The following is a 19,635-nucleotide window of genomic DNA, read 5'->3' on the forward strand; positions in this document are numbered from 1 at the left end:
TACTTCATGAAAATGTTCGACTTTTTTAAAGCCGAAATTCTGTCGTGAAAATTTTCAACTTTTTTGAAGTCGAAATCTTTTCATGAAAATTTTCAACTTTTTTGAAGCCGAAATCTTTTCATGAAAATTTTCAACTTTTTTGAAGCTGAAACAGTTCATGAAAATGTTCGACATTTTTAAAGCCGAAATCCTGTCGTGAAAATTTTCAACTTTTTTGAAGCCGAAATCTTTTCATGAAAATTTTCAACTTTTTTGAAGCTGAAACAGTTCATGAAAATGTTCGACATTTTTAAAGCCGAAATCCTGTCGTGAAAATTTTCAACTTTTTTGAAGCCGAAATCTTTTCATGAAAATTTTCAACTTTTTTGAAGCCGAAATCTTTTCATGAAAATTTTCAACTTTTTTGGAGCCGAAATCTTTTCATGAAAATTTTCAACTTTTTAGAAGCTGAAATACTTCATGAAAATGTTAGACTTTTTTAAAGCCGAAATCCTGTCGTGAAAATTTTCAACTTTTTTGAAGCCGAAATCTTTTCATGAAAATTTTCAACTTTTTTGAAGCTGAAATACTTCATGAAAATGTTTGACTTTTTTAAAGCTGAAATCCTGTCGTGAAAATTTTCAACTTTTTTGAAGCCCAAATACTTCATGAAAATGTTCAACTTTTTTGAAGCCGAAATACTTCATGAAAATGTTCGACTTTTTTAAAGCCGAAATCCTGTCGTGAAAATTTTCAACCTTTTTGAAGCCTAAATACTTCATGAAAATGTTTGACTTTTTTAAAGTCGAAATCCTGTCGTGAAAATTTTCAACTTTTTTGAATCCGAAATACTTCATGAAAATGTTCAACTTTTTTAAAGCCGAAATCCTGTCGTGAAAATTTTCAACTTTTTTGAAGCCGAAATCTTTTCATGAAAATTTTCAACTTTTTTGAAGCCGAAATCTTTTCATGAAAATTTTCAACTTTTTTGAAGCTGAAATACTTCATGAAAACGTTCGACTTTTTTAACGCCGAAATCCTGTCGTGAAAATGTTAAACTTTTTTGAATCCGAAATACTTCATGAAAATTTTCAAATTTGTTGAAGTCGAAATACTTCATGAAAATGTTCGACTTTTTTAAAGCTGAAATCCTGTCGTGAAAATTTTCAACTTTTTTGAAGCCGAAATCTTTTCATAAAAATTTTCAACTTTTATGAAGCCGAAATCTTTTCATGAAAATTTTCAACTTTTTTGAAGCCGAAATCTTTTCATCAAAATTTTCAACTTTTTTGAAGCTGAAATACTTCATGAAAATGTTCGACTTTTTTAAAGCCGAAATCCTGTCCTGAAAATTTTCAACTTTTTTGAAGTCGAAATCTTTTCATGAAAATTTTCAACTTTTTTGAATCTGAAATACTTCATGAAAATTTTCAACTTTTTTGAATCTGAAATACTTCATGAAAATGTTCAACTTTTTTGAAGCTCAAATACTTCATGAAAATTTTCAACTTTTTTGAATCGATTTACTTCATGAAAATTTTCAACTTTTTTGAAGCCCAAATACTTCATGAAAATTTTCAATTTGTTTGGCGCCGAATTTCTTCATGAATATTTTCGACTTTTTTGAATCCGAATTTCTTCATGAAAATTTTCAACTTTTTTGAAGCCCAAATACTTCATGAAAATTTTCAACTTTTTTGAAGCCGAATTTCTTCATGAATATTTTCAACTTTTTTGAAGCCCAAATAATTCATGAAAATTTTCAACTTTTTTGAAGCCCAAATACTTCATGAAAATGTTCGACTTTTTTAAAGCCGAAATCCTGTCGTGAAAATTTGTAACCTTTTTGAAGCCAAAATACTTCATGAAAATGTTAGACTTTTTTGAAGCCGAAATCCTGTCGTGAAAATTTTCATCTTTTTTGAAGCCCAAATACTTCATGAAAATGTTCGACTTTTTTAAAGCCGAAATCCTGTCGTGAAAATTTTCAACTTTTTTGAAGCCCAAATACTTCATGAAAATGTTCAACTTTTTTGAAGCCGAAATACATCATGAAAATGTTCGACTTTTTTAACGCCGAAATCCTGTCGTGAAAATGTTCAACTTTTTTGAATCCGAAATACTTCATGAAAATTTTCAAATTTTTTGAAGCCGAAATACTTCATGAAAATGTTCGACTTTTTTAAAGCTGAAATCCTGTCGTGAAAATTTTCAACTTTTTTGAAGCCGAAATCTTTTCATGAAAATTTTCAACTTTTTTGAAGCCGAAATCTTTTCATCAAAATTTTCAACTTTTTTGAAGCTAAAATACTTCATGAAAATGTTCGACTTTTTTAACGCCGAAATCCTGTCGTGAAAATGTTCGACTTTTTTGAATCAGAAATACTTCATGAAAATTTTTGAAATTTTTTGAAGCCGAAATACTTCATGAAAATGTTCGACTTTTTTAAAGCCGAAATCCTGTCGTGAAAATTTTCAACTTTTTTGAAGCCGAAATCTTTTCATGAAAATTTTCAACTTTTTTGAAGCCGAAATCTTTTCATGAAAATTTTCAACTTTTTTGAAGCTGAAATACTTCATGAAAATGTTCGACATTTTTAAAGCCGAAATCCTGTCGTGAAAATTTTCAACTTTTTTGAAGCCGAAATCTTTTCATGAAAATTTTCAACTTTTTTGAAGCCGAAATCTTTTCATGAAAATTTTCAACTTTTTTGGAGCCGAAATCTTTTCATGAAAATTTTCAACTTTTTAGAAGCTGAAATACTTCATGAAAATGTTAGACTTTTTTAAAGCCGAAATCCTGTCGTGAAAATTTTCAACTTTTTTGAAGCCGAAATCTTTTCATGAAAATTTTCAACTTTTTTGAAGCCGAAATCTTTTCATGAAAATTTTCAACTTTTTTGAAGCCGAAATCTTTTCATGAAAATTTTCATCTTTTTTGAAGCTGAAATACTTCATGAAAATGTTCGACTTTTTTAACGCCGAAATCCTGTCGTGAAAATGTTCGACTTTTTTGAATCCGAAATACTTCATGAAAATTTTTGAAATTTTTTGAAGCCGAAATACTTCATGAAAATGTTCGACTTTTTTAAAGCCGAAATTCTGTCGTGAAAATTTTCAACTTTTTTGAAGTCGAAATCTTTTCATGAAAATTTTCAACTTTTTTGAAGCCGAAATCTTTTCATGAAAATTTTCAACTTTTTTGAAGCTGAAACAGTTCATGAAAATGTTCGACATTTTTAAAGCCGAAATCCTGTCGTGAAAATTTTCAACTTTTTTGAAGCCGAAATCTTTTCATGAAAATTTTCAACTTTTTTGAAGCTGAAACAGTTCATGAAAATGTTCGACATTTTTAAAGCCGAAATCCTGTCGTGAAAATTTTCAACTTTTTTGAAGCCGAAATCTTTTCATGAAAATTTTCAACTTTTTTGAAGCCGAAATCTTTTCATGAAAATTTTCAACTTTTTTGGAGCCGAAATCTTTTCATGAAAATTTTCAACTTTTTAGAAGCTGAAATACTTCATGAAAATGTTAGACTTTTTTAAAGCCGAAATCCTGTCGTGAAAATTTTCAACTTTTTTGAAGCCGAAATCTTTTCATGAAAATTTTCAACTTTTTTGAAGCTGAAATACTTCATGAAAATGTTTGACTTTTTTAAAGCTGAAATCCTGTCGTGAAAATTTTCAACTTTTTTGAAGCCCAAATACTTCATGAAAATGTTCAACTTTTTTGAAGCCGAAATACTTCATGAAAATGTTCGACTTTTTTAAAGCCGAAATCCTGTCGTGAAAATTTTCAACCTTTTTGAAGCCTAAATACTTCATGAAAATGTTTGACTTTTTTAAAGTCGAAATCCTGTCGTGAAAATTTTCAACTTTTTTGAATCCGAAATACTTCATGAAAATGTTCAACTTTTTTAAAGCCGAAATCCTGTCGTGAAAATTTTCAACTTTTTTGAAGCCGAAATCTTTTCATGAAAATTTTCAACTTTTTTGAAGCCGAAATCTTTTCATGAAAATTTTCAACTTTTTTGAAGCTGAAATACTTCATGAAAACGTTCGACTTTTTTAACGCCGAAATCCTGTCGTGAAAATGTTAAACTTTTTTGAATCCGAAATACTTCATGAAAATTTTCAAATTTGTTGAAGTCGAAATACTTCATGAAAATGTTCGACTTTTTTAAAGCTGAAATCCTGTCGTGAAAATTTTCAACTTTTTTGAAGCCGAAATCTTTTCATAAAAATTTTCAACTTTTATGAAGCCGAAATCTTTTCATGAAAATTTTCAACTTTTTTGAAGCCGAAATCTTTTCATCAAAATTTTCAACTTTTTTGAAGCTGAAATACTTCATGAAAATGTTCGACTTTTTTAAAGCCGAAATCCTGTCCTGAAAATTTTCAACTTTTTTGAAGTCGAAATCTTTTCATGAAAATTTTCAACTTTTTTGAATCTGAAATACTTCATGAAAATTTTCAACTTTTTTGAATCTGAAATACTTCATGAAAATGTTCAACTTTTTTGAAGCTCAAATACTTCATGAAAATTTTCAACTTTTTTGAATCGATTTACTTCATGAAAATTTTCAACTTTTTTGAAGCCCAAATACTTCATGAAAATTTTCAATTTGTTTGGCGCCGAATTTCTTCATGAATATTTTCGACTTTTTTGAATCCGAATTTCTTCATGAAAATTTTCAACTTTTTTGAAGCCCAAATACTTCATGAAAATTTTCAACTTTTTTGAAGCCGAATTTCTTCATGAATATTTTCAACTTTTTTGAAGCCCAAATAATTCATGAAAATTTTCAACTTTTTTGAAGCCCAAATACTTCATGAAAATGTTCGACTTTTTTAAAGCCGAAATCCTGTCGTGAAAATTTGTAACCTTTTTGAAGCCAAAATACTTCATGAAAATGTTAGACTTTTTTGAAGCCGAAATCCTGTCGTGAAAATTTTCATCTTTTTTGAAGCCCAAATACTTCATGAAAATGTTCGACTTTTTTAAAGCCGAAATCCTGTCGTGAAAATTTTCAACTTTTTTGAAGCCCAAATACTTCATGAAAATGTTCAACTTTTTTGAAGCCGAAATACATCATGAAAATGTTCGACTTTTTTAACGCCGAAATCCTGTCGTGAAAATGTTCAACTTTTTTGAATCCGAAATACTTCATGAAAATTTTCAAATTTTTTGAAGCCGAAATACTTCATGAAAATGTTCGACTTTTTTAAAGCTGAAATCCTGTCGTGAAAATTTTCAACTTTTTTGAAGCCGAAATCTTTTCATAAAAATTTTCAACTTTTATGAAGCCGAAATCTTTTCATGAAAATTTTCAACTTTTTTGAAGCCGAAATCTTTTCATCAAAATTTTCAACTTTTTTGAAGCTGAAATACTTCATGAAAATGTTCGACTTTTTTAAAGCCGAAATCCTGTCCTGAAAATTTTCAACTTTTTTGAAGTCGAAATCTTTTCATGAAAATTTTCAACTTTTTTGAATCTGAAATACTTCATGAAAATTTTCAACTTTTTTGAATCTGAAATACTTCATGAAAATGTTCAACTTTTTTGAAGCTCAAATACTTCATGAAAATTTTCAACTTTTTTGAATCGATTTACTTCATGAAAATTTTCAACTTTTTTGAAGCCCAAATACTTCATGAAAATTTTCAATTTGTTTGGCGCCGAATTTCTTCATGAATATTTTCGACTTTTTTGAATCCGAATTTCTTCATGAAAATTTTCAACTTTTTTGAAGCCCAAATACTTCATGAAAATTTTCAACTTTTTTGAAGCCGAATTTCTTCATGAATATTTTCAACTTTTTTGAAGCCCAAATAATTCATGAAAATTTTCAACTTTTTTGAAGCCCAAATACTTCATGAAAATGTTCGACTTTTTTAAAGCCGAAATCCTGTCGTGAAAATTTGTAACCTTTTTGAAGCCAAAATACTTCATGAAAATGTTAGACTTTTTTGAAGCCGAAATCCTGTCGTGAAAATTTTCATCTTTTTTGAAGCCCAAATACTTCATGAAAATGTTCGACTTTTTTAAAGCCGAAATCCTGTCGTGAAAATTTTCAACTTTTTTGAAGCCCAAATACTTCATGAAAATGTTCAACTTTTTTGAAGCCGAAATACATCATGAAAATGTTCGACTTTTTTAACGCCGAAATCCTGTCGTGAAAATGTTCAACTTTTTTGAATCCGAAATACTTCATGAAAATTTTCAAATTTTTTGAAGCCGAAATACTTCATGAAAATGTTCGACTTTTTTAAAGCTGAAATCCTGTCGTGAAAATTTTCAACTTTTTTGAAGCCGAAATCTTTTCATGAAAATTTTCAACTTTTTTGAAGCCGAAATCTTTTCATCAAAATTTTCAACTTTTTTGAAGCCGAAATCTTTTCATCAAAATTTTCAACTTTTTTGAAGCTAAAATACTTCATGAAAATGTTCGACTTTTTTAACGCCGAAATCCTGTCGTGAAAATGTTCGACTTTTTTGAATCAGAAATACTTCATGAAAATTTTTGAAATTTTTTGAAGCCGAAATACTTCATGAAAATGTTCGACTTTTTTAAAGCCGAAATCCTGTCGTGAAAATTTTCAACTTTTTTGAAGCCGAAATCTTTTCATGAAAATTTTCAACTTTTTTGAAGCCGAAATCTTTTCATGAAAATTTTCAACTTTTTTGAAGCTGAAATACTTCATGAAAATGTTCGACATTTTTAAAGCCGAAATCCTGTCGTGAAAATTTTCAACTTTTTTGAAGCCGAAATCTTTTCATGAAAATTTTCAACTTTTTTGAAGCCGAAATCTTTTCATGAAAATTTTCAACTTTTTTGGAGCCGAAATCTTTTCATGAAAATTTTCAACTTTTTAGAAGCTGAAATACTTCATGAAAATGTTAGACTTTTTTAAAGCCGAAATCCTGTCGTGAATATTTTCAACTTTTTTGAAGCCGAAATCTTTTCATGAAAATTTTTAACTTTTTTGAAGCCGAAATCTTTTCATGAAAATTTTCAACTTTTTTGAAGCTGAAATACTTCATGAAAACGTTCGACTTTTTTAACGCCGAAATCCTGTCGTGAAAATGTTAAACTTTTTTGAATCCGAAATACTTCATGAAAATTTTCAAATTTTTTGAAGTCGAAATACTTCATGAAAATGTTCGACTTTTTTAAAGCTGAAATCCTGTCGTGAAAATTTTCAACTTTTTTGAAGCCGAAATCTTTTCATAAAAATTTTCAACTTTTATGAAGCCGAAATCTTTTCATGAAAATTTTCAACTTTTTTGAAGCCGAAATCTTTTCATCAAAATTTTCAACTTTTTTGAAGCTGAAATACTTCATGAAAATGTTCGACTTTTTTAAAGCCGAAATCCTGTCCTGAAAATTTTCAACTTTTTTGAAGTCGAAATCTTTTCATGAAAATTTTCAACTTTTTTGAATCTGAAATACTTCATGAAAATTTTCAACTTTTTTGAATCTGAAATACTTCATGAAAATGTTCAACTTTTTTGAAGCTCAAATACTTCATGAAAATTTTCAACTTTTTTGAATCGAATTACTTCATGAAAATTTTCAACTTTTTTGAAGCCCAAATACTTCATGAAAATTTTCAATTTGTTTGGCGCCGAATTTCTTCATGAATATTTTCGACTTTTTTGAATCCGAAATTCTTCATGAAAATTTTCAACTTTTTTGAAGCCCAAATACTTCATGAAAATTTTCAACTTTTTTGAAGCCGAATTTCTTCATGAATATTTTCAACTTTTTTGAAGCCCAAATAATTCATGAAAATTTTCAACTTTTTTGAAGCCCAAATACTTCATGAAAATGTTCGACTTTTTTAAAGCCGAAATCCTGTCGTGAAAATTTGTAACCTTTTTGAAGCCAAAATACTTCATGAAAATGTTAGACTTTTTTGAAGCCGAAATCCTGTCGTGAAAATTTTCATCTTTTTTGAAGCCCAAATACTTCATGAAAATGTTCGACTTTTTTAAAGCCGAAATCCTGTCGTGAAAATTTTCAACTTTTTTGAAGCCCAAATACTTCATGAAAATGTTCAACTTTTTTGAAGCCGAAATACATCATGAAAATGTTCGACTTTTTTAACGCCGAAATCCTGTCGTGAAAATGTTCAACTTTTTTGAATCCGAAATACTTCATGAAAATTTTCAAATTTTTTGAAGCCGAAATACTTCATGAAAATGTTCGACTTTTTTAAAGCTGAAATCCTGTCGTGAAAATTTTCAACTTTTTTGAAGCCGAAATCTTTTCATGAAAATTTTCAACTTTTTTGAAGCCGAAATCTTTTCATCAAAATTTTCAACTTTTTTGAAGCTAAAATACTTCATGAAAATGTTCGACTTTTTTAACGCCGAAATCCTGTCGTGAAAATGTTCGACTTTTTTGAATCAGAAATACTTCATGAAAATTTTTGAAATTTTTTGAAGCCGAAATACTTCATGAAAATGTTCGACTTTTTTAAAGCCGAAATCCTGTCGTGAAAATTTTCAACTTTTTTGAAGCCGAAATCTTTTCATGAAAATTTTCAACTTTTTTGAAGCCGAAATCTTTTCATGAAAATTTTCAACTTTTTTGAAGCTGAAATACTTCATGAAAATGTTCGACATTTTTAAAGCCGAAATCCTGTCGTGAAAATTTTCAACTTTTTTGAAGCCGAAATCTTTTCATGAAAATTTTCAACTTTTTAGAAGCTGAAATACTTCATGAAAATGTTAGACTTTTTTAAAGCCGAAATCCTGTCGTGAATATTTTCAACTTTTTTGAAGCCGAAATCTTTTCATGAAAATTTTCAACTTTTTTGAAGCTGAAATACTTCATGAAAATGTTTGACTTTTTTAAAGCTGAAATCCTGTCGTGAAAATTTTCAACTTTTTTGAAGCCCAAATACTTCATGAAAATGTTCAACTTTTTTGAAGCCGAAATACTTCATGAAAATGTTCGACTTTTTTAAAGCCGAAATCCTGTCGTGAAAATTTTCAACCTTTTTGAAGCCTAAATACTTCATGAAAATGTTTGACTTTTTTAAAGTCGAAATCCTGTCGTGAAAATTTTCAACTTTTTTGAATCCGAAATACTTCATGAAAATGTTCAACTTTTTTAAAGCCGAAATCCTGTCGTGAAAATTTTCAACTTTTTTGAAGCCGAAATCTTTTCATGAAAATTTTTAACTTTTTTGAAGCCGAAATCTTTTCATGAAAATTTTCAACTTTTTTGAAGCTGAAATACTTCATGAAAACGTTCGACTTTTTTAACGCCGAAATCCTGTCGTGAAAATGTTAAACTTTTTTGAATCCGAAATACTTCATGAAAATTTTCAAATTTTTTGAAGTCGAAATACTTCATGAAAATGTTCGACTTTTTTAAAGCTGAAATCCTGTCGTGAAAATTTTCAACTTTTTTGAAGCCGAAATCTTTTCATAAAAATTTTCAACTTTTATGAAGCCGAAATCTTTTCATGAAAATTTTCAACTTTTTTGAAGCCGAAATCTTTTCATCAAAATTTTCAACTTTTTTGAAGCTGAAATACTTCATGAAAATGTTCGACTTTTTTAAAGCCGAAATCCTGTCCTGAAAATTTTCAAATTTTTTGAAGTCGAAATCTTTTCATGAAAATTTTCAACTTTTTTGAATCTGAAATACTTCATGAAAATTTTCAACTTTTTTGAATCTGAAATACTTCATGAAAATGTTCAACTTTTTTGAAGCTCAAATACTTCATGAAAATTTTCAACTTTTTTGAATCGAATTACTTCATGAAAATTTTCAACTTTTTTGAAGCCCAAATACTTCATGAAAATTTTCAATTTGTTTGGCGCCGAATTTCTTCATGAATATTTTCGACTTTTTTGAATCCGAAATTCTTCATGAAAATTTTCAACTTTTTTGAAGCCCAAATACTTCATGAAAATTTTCAACTTTTTTGAAGCCGAATTTCTTCATGAATATTTTCAACTTTTTTGAAGCCCAAATAATTCATGAAAATTTTCAACTTTTTTGAAGCCCAAATACTTCATGAAAATGTTCGACTTTTTTAAAGCCGAAATCCTGTCGTGAAAATTTGTAACCTTTTTGAAGCCAAAATACTTCATGAAAATGTTAGACTTTTTTGAAGCCGAAATCCTGTCGTGAAAATTTTCATCTTTTTTGAAGCCCAAATACTTCATGAAAATGTTCGACTTTTTTAAAGCCGAAATCCTGTCGTGAAAATTTTCAACTTTTTTGAAGCCCAAATACTTCATGAAAATGTTCAACTTTTTTGAAGCCGAAATACATCATGAAAATGTTCGACTTTTTTAACGCCGAAATCCTGTCGTGAAAATGTTCAACTTTTTTGAATCCGAAATACTTCATGAAAATTTTCAAATTTTTTGAAGCCGAAATACTTCATGAAAATGTTCGACTTTTTTAAAGCTGAAATCCTGTCGTGAAAATTTTCAACTTTTTTGAAGCCGAAATCTTTTCATGAAAATTTTCAACTTTTTTGAAGCCGAAATCTTTTCATCAAAATTTTCAACTTTTTTGAAGCTAAAATACTTCATGAAAATGTTCGACTTTTTTAACGCCGAAATCCTGTCGTGAAAATGTTCGACTTTTTTGAATCAGAAATACTTCATGAACATTTTTGAAATTTTTTGAAGCCGAAATACTTCATGAAAATGTTCGACTTTTTTAAAGCCGAAATCCTGTCGTGAAAATTTTTAACTTTTTTGAAGCCGAAATCTTTTCATGAAAATTTTCATCTTTTTTGAAGCCCAAATACTTCATGAAAATGTTCGACTTTTTTAAAGCCGAAATCCTGTCGTGAAAATTTTCAACTTTTTTGAAGCCCAAATACTTCATGAAAATGTTCAACTTTTTTGAAGCCGAAATACATCATGAAAATGTTCGACTTTTTTAACGCCGAAATCCTGTCGTGAAAATGTTCAACTTTTTTGAATCCGAAATACTTCATGAAAATTTTCAAATTTTTTGAAGCCGAAATACTTCATGAAAATGTTCGACTTTTTTAAAGCTGAAATCCTGTCGTGAAAATTTTCAACTTTTTTGAAGCCGAAATCTTTTCATGAAAATTTTCAACTTTTTTGAAGCCGAAATCTTTTCATCAAAATTTTCAACTTTTTTGAAGCTAAAATACTTCATGAAAATGTTCGACTTTTTTAACGCCGAAATCCTGTCGTGAAAATGTTCGACTTTTTTGAATCAGAAATACTTCATGAACATTTTTGAAATTTTTTGAAGCCGAAATACTTCATGAAAATGTTCGACTTTTTTAAAGCCGAAATCCTGTCGTGAAAATTTTTAACTTTTTTGAAGCCGAAATCTTTTCATGAAAATTTTCAACTTTTTTGAAGCCGAAATCTTTTCATGAAAATTTTCAACTTTTTTGAAGCTAAAATACTTCATGAAAATGTTCGACTTTTTTAACGCCGAAATCCTGTCGTGAAAATTTTCAACCTTTTTGAAGCCTAAATACTTCATGAAAATGTTTGACTTTTTTAAAGTCGAAATCCTGTCGTGAAAATTTTCAACTTTTTTGAATCCGAAATACTTCATGAAAATGTTCAACTTTTTTAAAGCCGAAATCCTGTCGTGAAAATTTTCAACTTTTTTGAAGCCGAAATCTTTTCATGAAAATTTTCAACTTTTTTGAAGCCGAAATCTTTTCATGAAAATTTTCAACTTTTTTGAAGCCGAAATCTTTTCATGAAAATTTTCAACTTTTTTGAAGCTGAAATACATCATGAAAATGTTCGACTTTTTTAAAGCCGAAATCCTGTCGTGAAAATTTTTAACTTTTTTGAAGCCGAAATCTTTTCATGAAAATTTTCATCTTTTTTGAAGCCCAAATACTTCATGAAAATGTTCGACTTTTTTAAAGCCGAAATCCTGTCGTGAAAATTTTCAACTTTTTTGAAGCCCAAATACTTCATGAAAATGTTCAACTTTTTTGAAGCCGAAATACATCATGAAAATGTTCGACTTTTTTAACGCCGAAATCCTGTCGTGAAAATGTTCAACTTTTTTGAATCCGAAATACTTCATGAAAATTTTCAAATTTTTTGAAGCCGAAATACTTCATGAAAATGTTCGACTTTTTTAAAGCTGAAATCCTGTCGTGAAAATTTTCAACTTTTTTGAAGCCGAAATCTTTTCATGAAAATTTTCAACTTTTTTGAAGCCGAAATCTTTTCATCAAAATTTTCAACTTTTTTGAAGCTAAAATACTTCATGAAAATGTTCGACTTTTTTAACGCCGAAATCCTGTCGTGAAAATGTTCGACTTTTTTGAATCAGAAATACTTCATGAACATTTTTGAAATTTTTTGAAGCCGAAATACTTCATGAAAATGTTCGACTTTTTTAAAGCCGAAATCCTGTCGTGAAAATTTTTAACTTTTTTGAAGCCGAAATCTTTTCATGAAAATTTTCAACTTTTTTGAAGCCGAAATCTTTTCATGAAAATTTTCAACTTTTTTGAAGCTAAAATACTTCATGAAAATGTTCGACTTTTTTAACGCCGAAATCCTGTCGTGAAAATTTTCAACCTTTTTGAAGCCTAAATACTTCATGAAAATGTTTGACTTTTTTAAAGTCGAAATCCTGTCGTGAAAATTTTCAACTTTTTTGAATCCGAAATACTTCATGAAAATGTTCAACTTTTTTAAAGCCGAAATCCTGTCGTGAAAATTTTCAACTTTTTTGAAGCCGAAATCTTTTCATGAAAATTTTCAACTTTTTTGAAGCCGAAATCTTTTCATGAAAATTTTCAACTTTTTTGAAGCCGAAATCTTTTCATGAAAATTTTCAACTTTTTTGAAGCTGAAATACATCATGAAAATGTTCGACTTTTTTAACGCCGAAATCCTGTCGTGAAAATTTTCAACCTTTTTGAAGCCTAAATACTTCATGAAAATGTTTGACTTTTTTAAAGTCGAAATCCTGTCGTGAAAATTTTCAACTTTTTTGAATCCGAAATACTTCATGAAAATGTTCAACTTTTTTAAAGCCGAAATCCTGTCGTGAAAATTTTCAACTTTTTTGAAGCCGAAATCTTTTCATGAAAATTTTCAACTTTTTTGAAGCCGAAATCTTTTCATGAAAATTTTCAACTTTTTTGAAGCCGAAATCTTTTCATGAAAATTTTCAACTTTTTTGAAGCTGAAATACATCATGAAAATGTTCGACTTTTTTAAAGCCGAAATCCTGTCGTGAAAATTTTTAACTTTTTTGAAGCCGAAATCTTTTCATGAAAATTTTCATCTTTTTTGAAGCCCAAATACTTCATGAAAATGTTCGACTTTTTTAAAGCCGAAATCCTGTCGTGAAAATTTTCAACTTTTTTGAAGCCCAAATACTTCATGAAAATGTTCAACTTTTTTGAAGCCGAAATACATCATGAAAATGTTCGACTTTTTTAACGCCGAAATCCTGTCGTGAAAATGTTCAACTTTTTTGAATCCGAAATACTTCATGAAAATTTTCAAATTTTTTGAAGCCGAAATACTTCATGAAAATGTTCGACTTTTTTAAAGCTGAAATCCTGTCGTGAAAATTTTCAACTTTTTTGAAGCCGAAATCTTTTCATGAAAATTTTCAACTTTTTTGAAGCCGAAATCTTTTCATCAAAATTTTCAACTTTTTTGAAGCTAAAATACTTCATGAAAATGTTCGACTTTTTTAACGCCGAAATCCTGTCGTGAAAATGTTCGACTTTTTTGAATCAGAAATACTTCATGAACATTTTTGAAATTTTTTGAAGCCGAAATACTTCATGAAAATGTTCGACTTTTTTAAAGCCGAAATCCTGTCGTGAAAATTTTTAACTTTTTTGAAGCCGAAATCTTTTCATGAAAATTTTCATCTTTTTTGAAGCCCAAATACTTCATGAAAATGTTCGACTTTTTTAAAGCCGAAATCCTGTCGTGAAAATTTTCAACTTTTTTGAAGCCCAAATACTTCATGAAAATGTTCAACTTTTTTGAAGCCGAAATACATCATGAAAATGTTCGACTTTTTTAACGCCGAAATCCTGTCGTGAAAATGTTCAACTTTTTTGAATCCGAAATACTTCATGAAAATTTTCAAATTTTTTGAAGCCGAAATACTTCATGAAAATGTTCGACTTTTTTAAAGCTGAAATCCTGTCGTGAAAATTTTCAACTTTTTTGAAGCCGAAATCTTTTCATGAAAATTTTCAACTTTTTTGAAGCCGAAATCTTTTCATCAAAATTTTCAACTTTTTTGAAGCTAAAATACTTCATGAAAATGTTCGACTTTTTTAACGCCGAAATCCTGTCGTGAAAATGTTCGACTTTTTTGAATCAGAAATACTTCATGAACATTTTTGAAATTTTTTGAAGCCGAAATACTTCATGAAAATGTTCGACTTTTTTAAAGCCGAAATCCTGTCGTGAAAATTTTTAACTTTTTTGAAGCCGAAATCTTTTCATGAAAATTTTCAACTTTTTTGAAGCCGAAATCTTTTCATGAAAATTTTCAACTTTTTTGAAGCTAAAATACTTCATGAAAATGTTCGACTTTTTTAACGCCGAAATCCTGTCGTGAAAATTTTCAACCTTTTTGAAGCCTAAATACTTCATGAAAATGTTTGACTTTTTTAAAGTCGAAATCCTGTCGTGAAAATTTTCAACTTTTTTGAATCCGAAATACTTCATGAAAATGTTCAACTTTTTTAAAGCCGAAATCCTGTCGTGAAAATTTTCAACTTTTTTGAAGCCGAAATCTTTTCATGAAAATTTTCAACTTTTTTGAAGCCGAAATCTTTTCATGAAAATTTTCAACTTTTTTGAAGCCGAAATCTTTTCATGAAAATTTTCAACTTTTTTGAAGCTGAAATACATCATGAAAATGTTCGACTTTTTTAAAGCCGAAATCCTGTCGTGAAAATTTTTAACTTTTTTGAAGCCGAAATCTTTTCATGAAAATTTTCATCTTTTTTGAAGCCCAAATACTTCATGAAAATGTTCGACTTTTTTAAAGCCGAAATCCTGTCGTGAAAATTTTCAACTTTTTTGAAGCCCAAATACTTCATGAAAATGTTCAACTTTTTTGAAGCCGAAATACATCATGAAAATGTTCGACTTTTTTAACGCCGAAATCCTGTCGTGAAAATGTTCAACTTTTTTGAATCCGAAATACTTCATGAAAATTTTCAAATTTTTTGAAGCCGAAATACTTCATGAAAATGTTCGACTTTTTTAAAGCTGAAATCCTGTCGTGAAAATTTTCAACTTTTTTGAAGCCGAAATCTTTTCATGAAAATTTTCAACTTTTTTGAAGCCGAAATCTTTTCATCAAAATTTTCAACTTTTTTGAAGCTAAAATACTTCATGAAAATGTTCGACTTTTTTAACGCCGAAATCCTGTCGTGAAAATGTTCGACTTTTTTGAATCAGAAATACTTCATGAACATTTTTGAAATTTTTTGAAGCCGAAATACTTCATGAAAATGTTCGACTTTTTTAAAGCCGAAATCCTGTCGTGAAAATTTTTAACTTTTTTGAAGCCGAAATCTTTTCATGAAAATTTTCAACTTTTTTGAAGCCGAAATCTTTTCATGAAAATTTTCAACTTTTTTGAAGCTAAAATACTTCATGAAAATGTTCGACTTTTTTAACGCCGAAATCCTGTCGTGAAAATTTTCAACCTTTTTGAAGCCTAAATACTTCATGAAAATGTTTGACTTTTTTAAAGTCGAAATCCTGTCGTGAAAATTTTCAACTTTTTTGAATCCGAAATACTTCATGAAAATGTTCAACTTTTTTAAAGCCGAAATCCTGTCGTGAAAATTTTCAACTTTTTTGAAGCCGAAATCTTTTCATGAAAATTTTCAACTTTTTTGAAGCCGAAATCTTTTCATGAAAATTTTCAACTTTTTTGAAGCCGAAATCTTTTCATGAAAATTTTCAACTTTTTTGAAGCTGAAATACATCATGAAAATGTTCGACTTTTTTAACGCCGAAATCCTGTCGTGAAAATTTTCAACCTTTTTGAAGCCTAAATACTTCATGAAAATGTTTGACTTTTTTAAAGTCGAAATCCTGTCGTGAAAATTTTCAACTTTTTTGAATCCGAAATACTTCATGAAAATGTTCAACTTTTTTAAAGCCGAAATCCTGTCGTGAAAATTTTCAACTTTTTTGAAGCCGAAATCTTTTCATGAAAATTTTCAACTTTTTTGAAGCCGAAATCTTTTCATGAAAATTTTCAACTTTTTTGAAGCCGAAATCTTTTCATGAAAATTTTCAACTTTTTTGAAGCTGAAATACATCATGAAAATGTTCGACTTTTTTAAAGCCGAAATCCTGTCGTGAAAATTTTTAACTTTTTTGAAGCCGAAATCTTTTCATGAAAATTTTCATCTTTTTTGAAGCCCAAATACTTCATGAAAATGTTCGACTTTTTTAAAGCCGAAATCCTGTCGTGAAAATTTTCAACTTTTTTGAAGCCCAAATACTTCATGAAAATGTTCAACTTTTTTGAAGCCGAAATACATCATGAAAATGTTCGACTTTTTTAACGCCGAAATCCTGTCGTGAAAATGTTCAACTTTTTTGAATCCGAAATACTTCATGAAAATTTTCAAATTTTTTGAAGCCGAAATACTTCATGAAAATGTTCGACTTTTTTAAAGCTGAAATCCTGTCGTGAAAATTTTCAACTTTTTTGAAGCCGAAATCTTTTCATGAAAATTTTCAACTTTTTTGAAGCCGAAATCTTTTCATCAAAATTTTCAACTTTTTTGAAGCTAAAATACTTCATGAAAATGTTCGACTTTTTTAACGCCGAAATCCTGTCGTGAAAATGTTCGACTTTTTTGAATCAGAAATACTTCATGAACATTTTTGAAATTTTTTGAAGCCGAAATACTTCATGAAAATGTTCGACTTTTTTAAAGCCGAAATCCTGTCGTGAAAATTTTTAACTTTTTTGAAGCCGAAATCTTTTCATGAAAATTTTCAACTTTTTTGAAGCCGAAATCTTTTCATGAAAATTTTCAACTTTTTTGAAGCTAAAATACTTCATGAAAATGTTCGACTTTTTTAACGCCGAAATCCTGTCGTGAAAATTTTCAACCTTTTTGAAGCCCAAATACTTCATGAAAATGTTCAACTTTTTTGAAGCCGAAATACATCATGAAAATGTTCGACTTTTTTAACGCCGAAATCCTGTCGTGAAAATGTTCAACTTTTTTGAATCCGAAATACTTCATGAAAATTTTCAAATTTTTTGAAGCCGAAATACTTCATGAAAATGTTCGACTTTTTTAAAGCTGAAATCCTGTCGTGAAAATTTTCAACTTTTTTGAAGCCGAAATCTTTTCATGAAAATTTTCAACTTTTTTGAAGCCGAAATCTTTTCATCAAAATTTTCAACTTTTTTGAAGCTAAAATACTTCATGAAAATGTTCGACTTTTTTAACGCCGAAATCCTGTCGTGAAAATGTTCGACTTTTTTGAAGCCTAAATACTTCATGAAAATGTTTGACTTTTTTAAAGTCGAAATCCTGTCGTGAAAATTTTCAACTTTTTTGAATCCGAAATACTTCATGAAAATGTTCAACTTTTTTAAAGCCGAAATCCTGTCGTGAAAATTTTCAACTTTTTTGAAGCCGAAATCTTTTCATGAAAATTTTCAACTTTTTTGAAGCCGAAATCTTTTCATGAAAATTTTCAACTTTTTTGAAGCCGAAATCTTTTCATGAAAATTTTCAACTTTTTTGAAGCTGAAATACATCATGAAAATGTTCGACTTTTTTAAAGCCGAAATCCTGTCGTGAAAATTTTTAACTTTTTTGAAGCCGAAATCTTTTCATGAAAATTTTCAACTTTTTTGAAGCCGAAATCTTTTCATGAAAATTTTCAACTTTTTTGAATCGAATTACTTCATGAAAATTTTCAACTTTTTTGAAGCCCAAATACTTCATGAAAATTTTCAATTTGTTTGGCGCCGAATTTCTTCATGAATATTTTCGACTTTTTTGAATCCGAATTTCTTCATGAAAATTTTCAACTTTTTTGAAGCCGAATTTCTTCATGAATATTTTCAACTTTTTTGAAGCCCAAATAATTCATGAAAATTTTCAACTTTTTTGAAGCCCAAATACTTCATGAAAATGTTCGACTTTTTTAAAGCCGAAATCCTGTCGTGAAAATTTGTAACCTTTTTGAAGCCAAAATACTTCATGAAAATGTTAGACTTTTTTGAAGCCGAAATCCTGTCGTGAAAATTTTCATCTTTTTTGAAGCCCAAATACTTCATGAAAATGTTCGACTTTTTTAAAGCCGAAATCCTGTCGTGAAAATTTTCAACTTTTTTGAAGCCCAAATACTTCATGAAAATGTTCAACTTTTTTGAAGCCGAAATACATCATGAAAATGTTCGACTTTTTTAACGCCGAAATCCTGTCGTGAAAATGTTCAACTTTTTTGAATCCGAAATACTTCATGAAAATTTTCAAATTTTTTGAAGCCGAAATACTTCATGAAAATGTTCGACTTTTTTAAAGCTGAAATCCTGTCGTGAAAATTTTCAACTTTTTTGAAGCCGAAATCTTTTCATGAAAATTTTAAACTTTTTTGAAGCCGAAATCTTTTCATCAAAATTTTCAACTTTTTTGAAGCTAAAATACTTCATGAAAATGTTCGACTTTTTTAACGCCGAAATCCTGTCGTGAAAATGTTCGACTTTTTTGAATCAGAAATACTTCATGAACATTTTTGAAATTTTTTGAAGCCGAAATACTTCATGAAAATATTCGACTTTTTTAAAGCCGAAATCCTGTCGTGAAAATTTTTAACTTTTTTGAAGCCGAAATCTTTTCATGAAAATTTTCATCTTTTTTGAAGCCCAAATACTTCATGAAAATGTTCGACTTTTTTAAAGCCGAAATCCTGTCGTGAAAATTTTCAACTTTTTTGAAGCCCAAATACTTCATGAAAATGTTCAACTTTTTTGAAGCCGAAATACATCATGAAAATGTTCGACTTTTTTAACGCCGAAATCCTGTCGTGAAAATGTTCAACTTTTTTGAATCCGAAATACTTCATGAAAATTTTCAAATTTTTTGAAGCCGAAATACTTCATGAAAATGTTCGACTTTTTTAAAGCTGAAATCCTGTCGTGAAAATTTTCAACTTTTTTGAAGCCGAAATCTTTTCATGAAAATTTTCAACTTTTTTGAAGCCGAAATCTTTTCATCAAAATTTTCAACTTTTTTGAAGCTAAAATACTTCATGAAAATGTTCGACTTTTTTAACGCCGAAATCCTGTCGTGAAAATGTTCGACTTTTTTGAATCAGAAATACTTCATGAACATTTTTGAAATTTTTTGAAGCCGAAATACTTCATGAAAATGTTCGACTTTTTTAAAGCCGAAATCCTGTCGTGAAAATTTTTAACTTTTTTGAAGCCGAAATCTTTTCATGAAAATTTTCAACTTTTTTGAAGCCGAAATCTTTTCATGAAAATTTTCAACTTTTTTGAAGCTAAAATACTTCATGAAAATGTTCGACTTTTTTAACGCCGAAATCCTGTCGTGAAAATTTTCAACCTTTTTGAAGCCTAAATACTTCATGAAAATGTTTGACTTTTTTAAAGTCGAAATCCT

This window comes from Labrus mixtus, unplaced genomic scaffold (assembly GCF_963584025.1).
Source record: "Labrus mixtus unplaced genomic scaffold, fLabMix1.1 SCAFFOLD_42, whole genome shotgun sequence".
Taxonomy (NCBI): domain Eukaryota; kingdom Metazoa; phylum Chordata; class Actinopteri; order Labriformes; family Labridae; genus Labrus; species Labrus mixtus.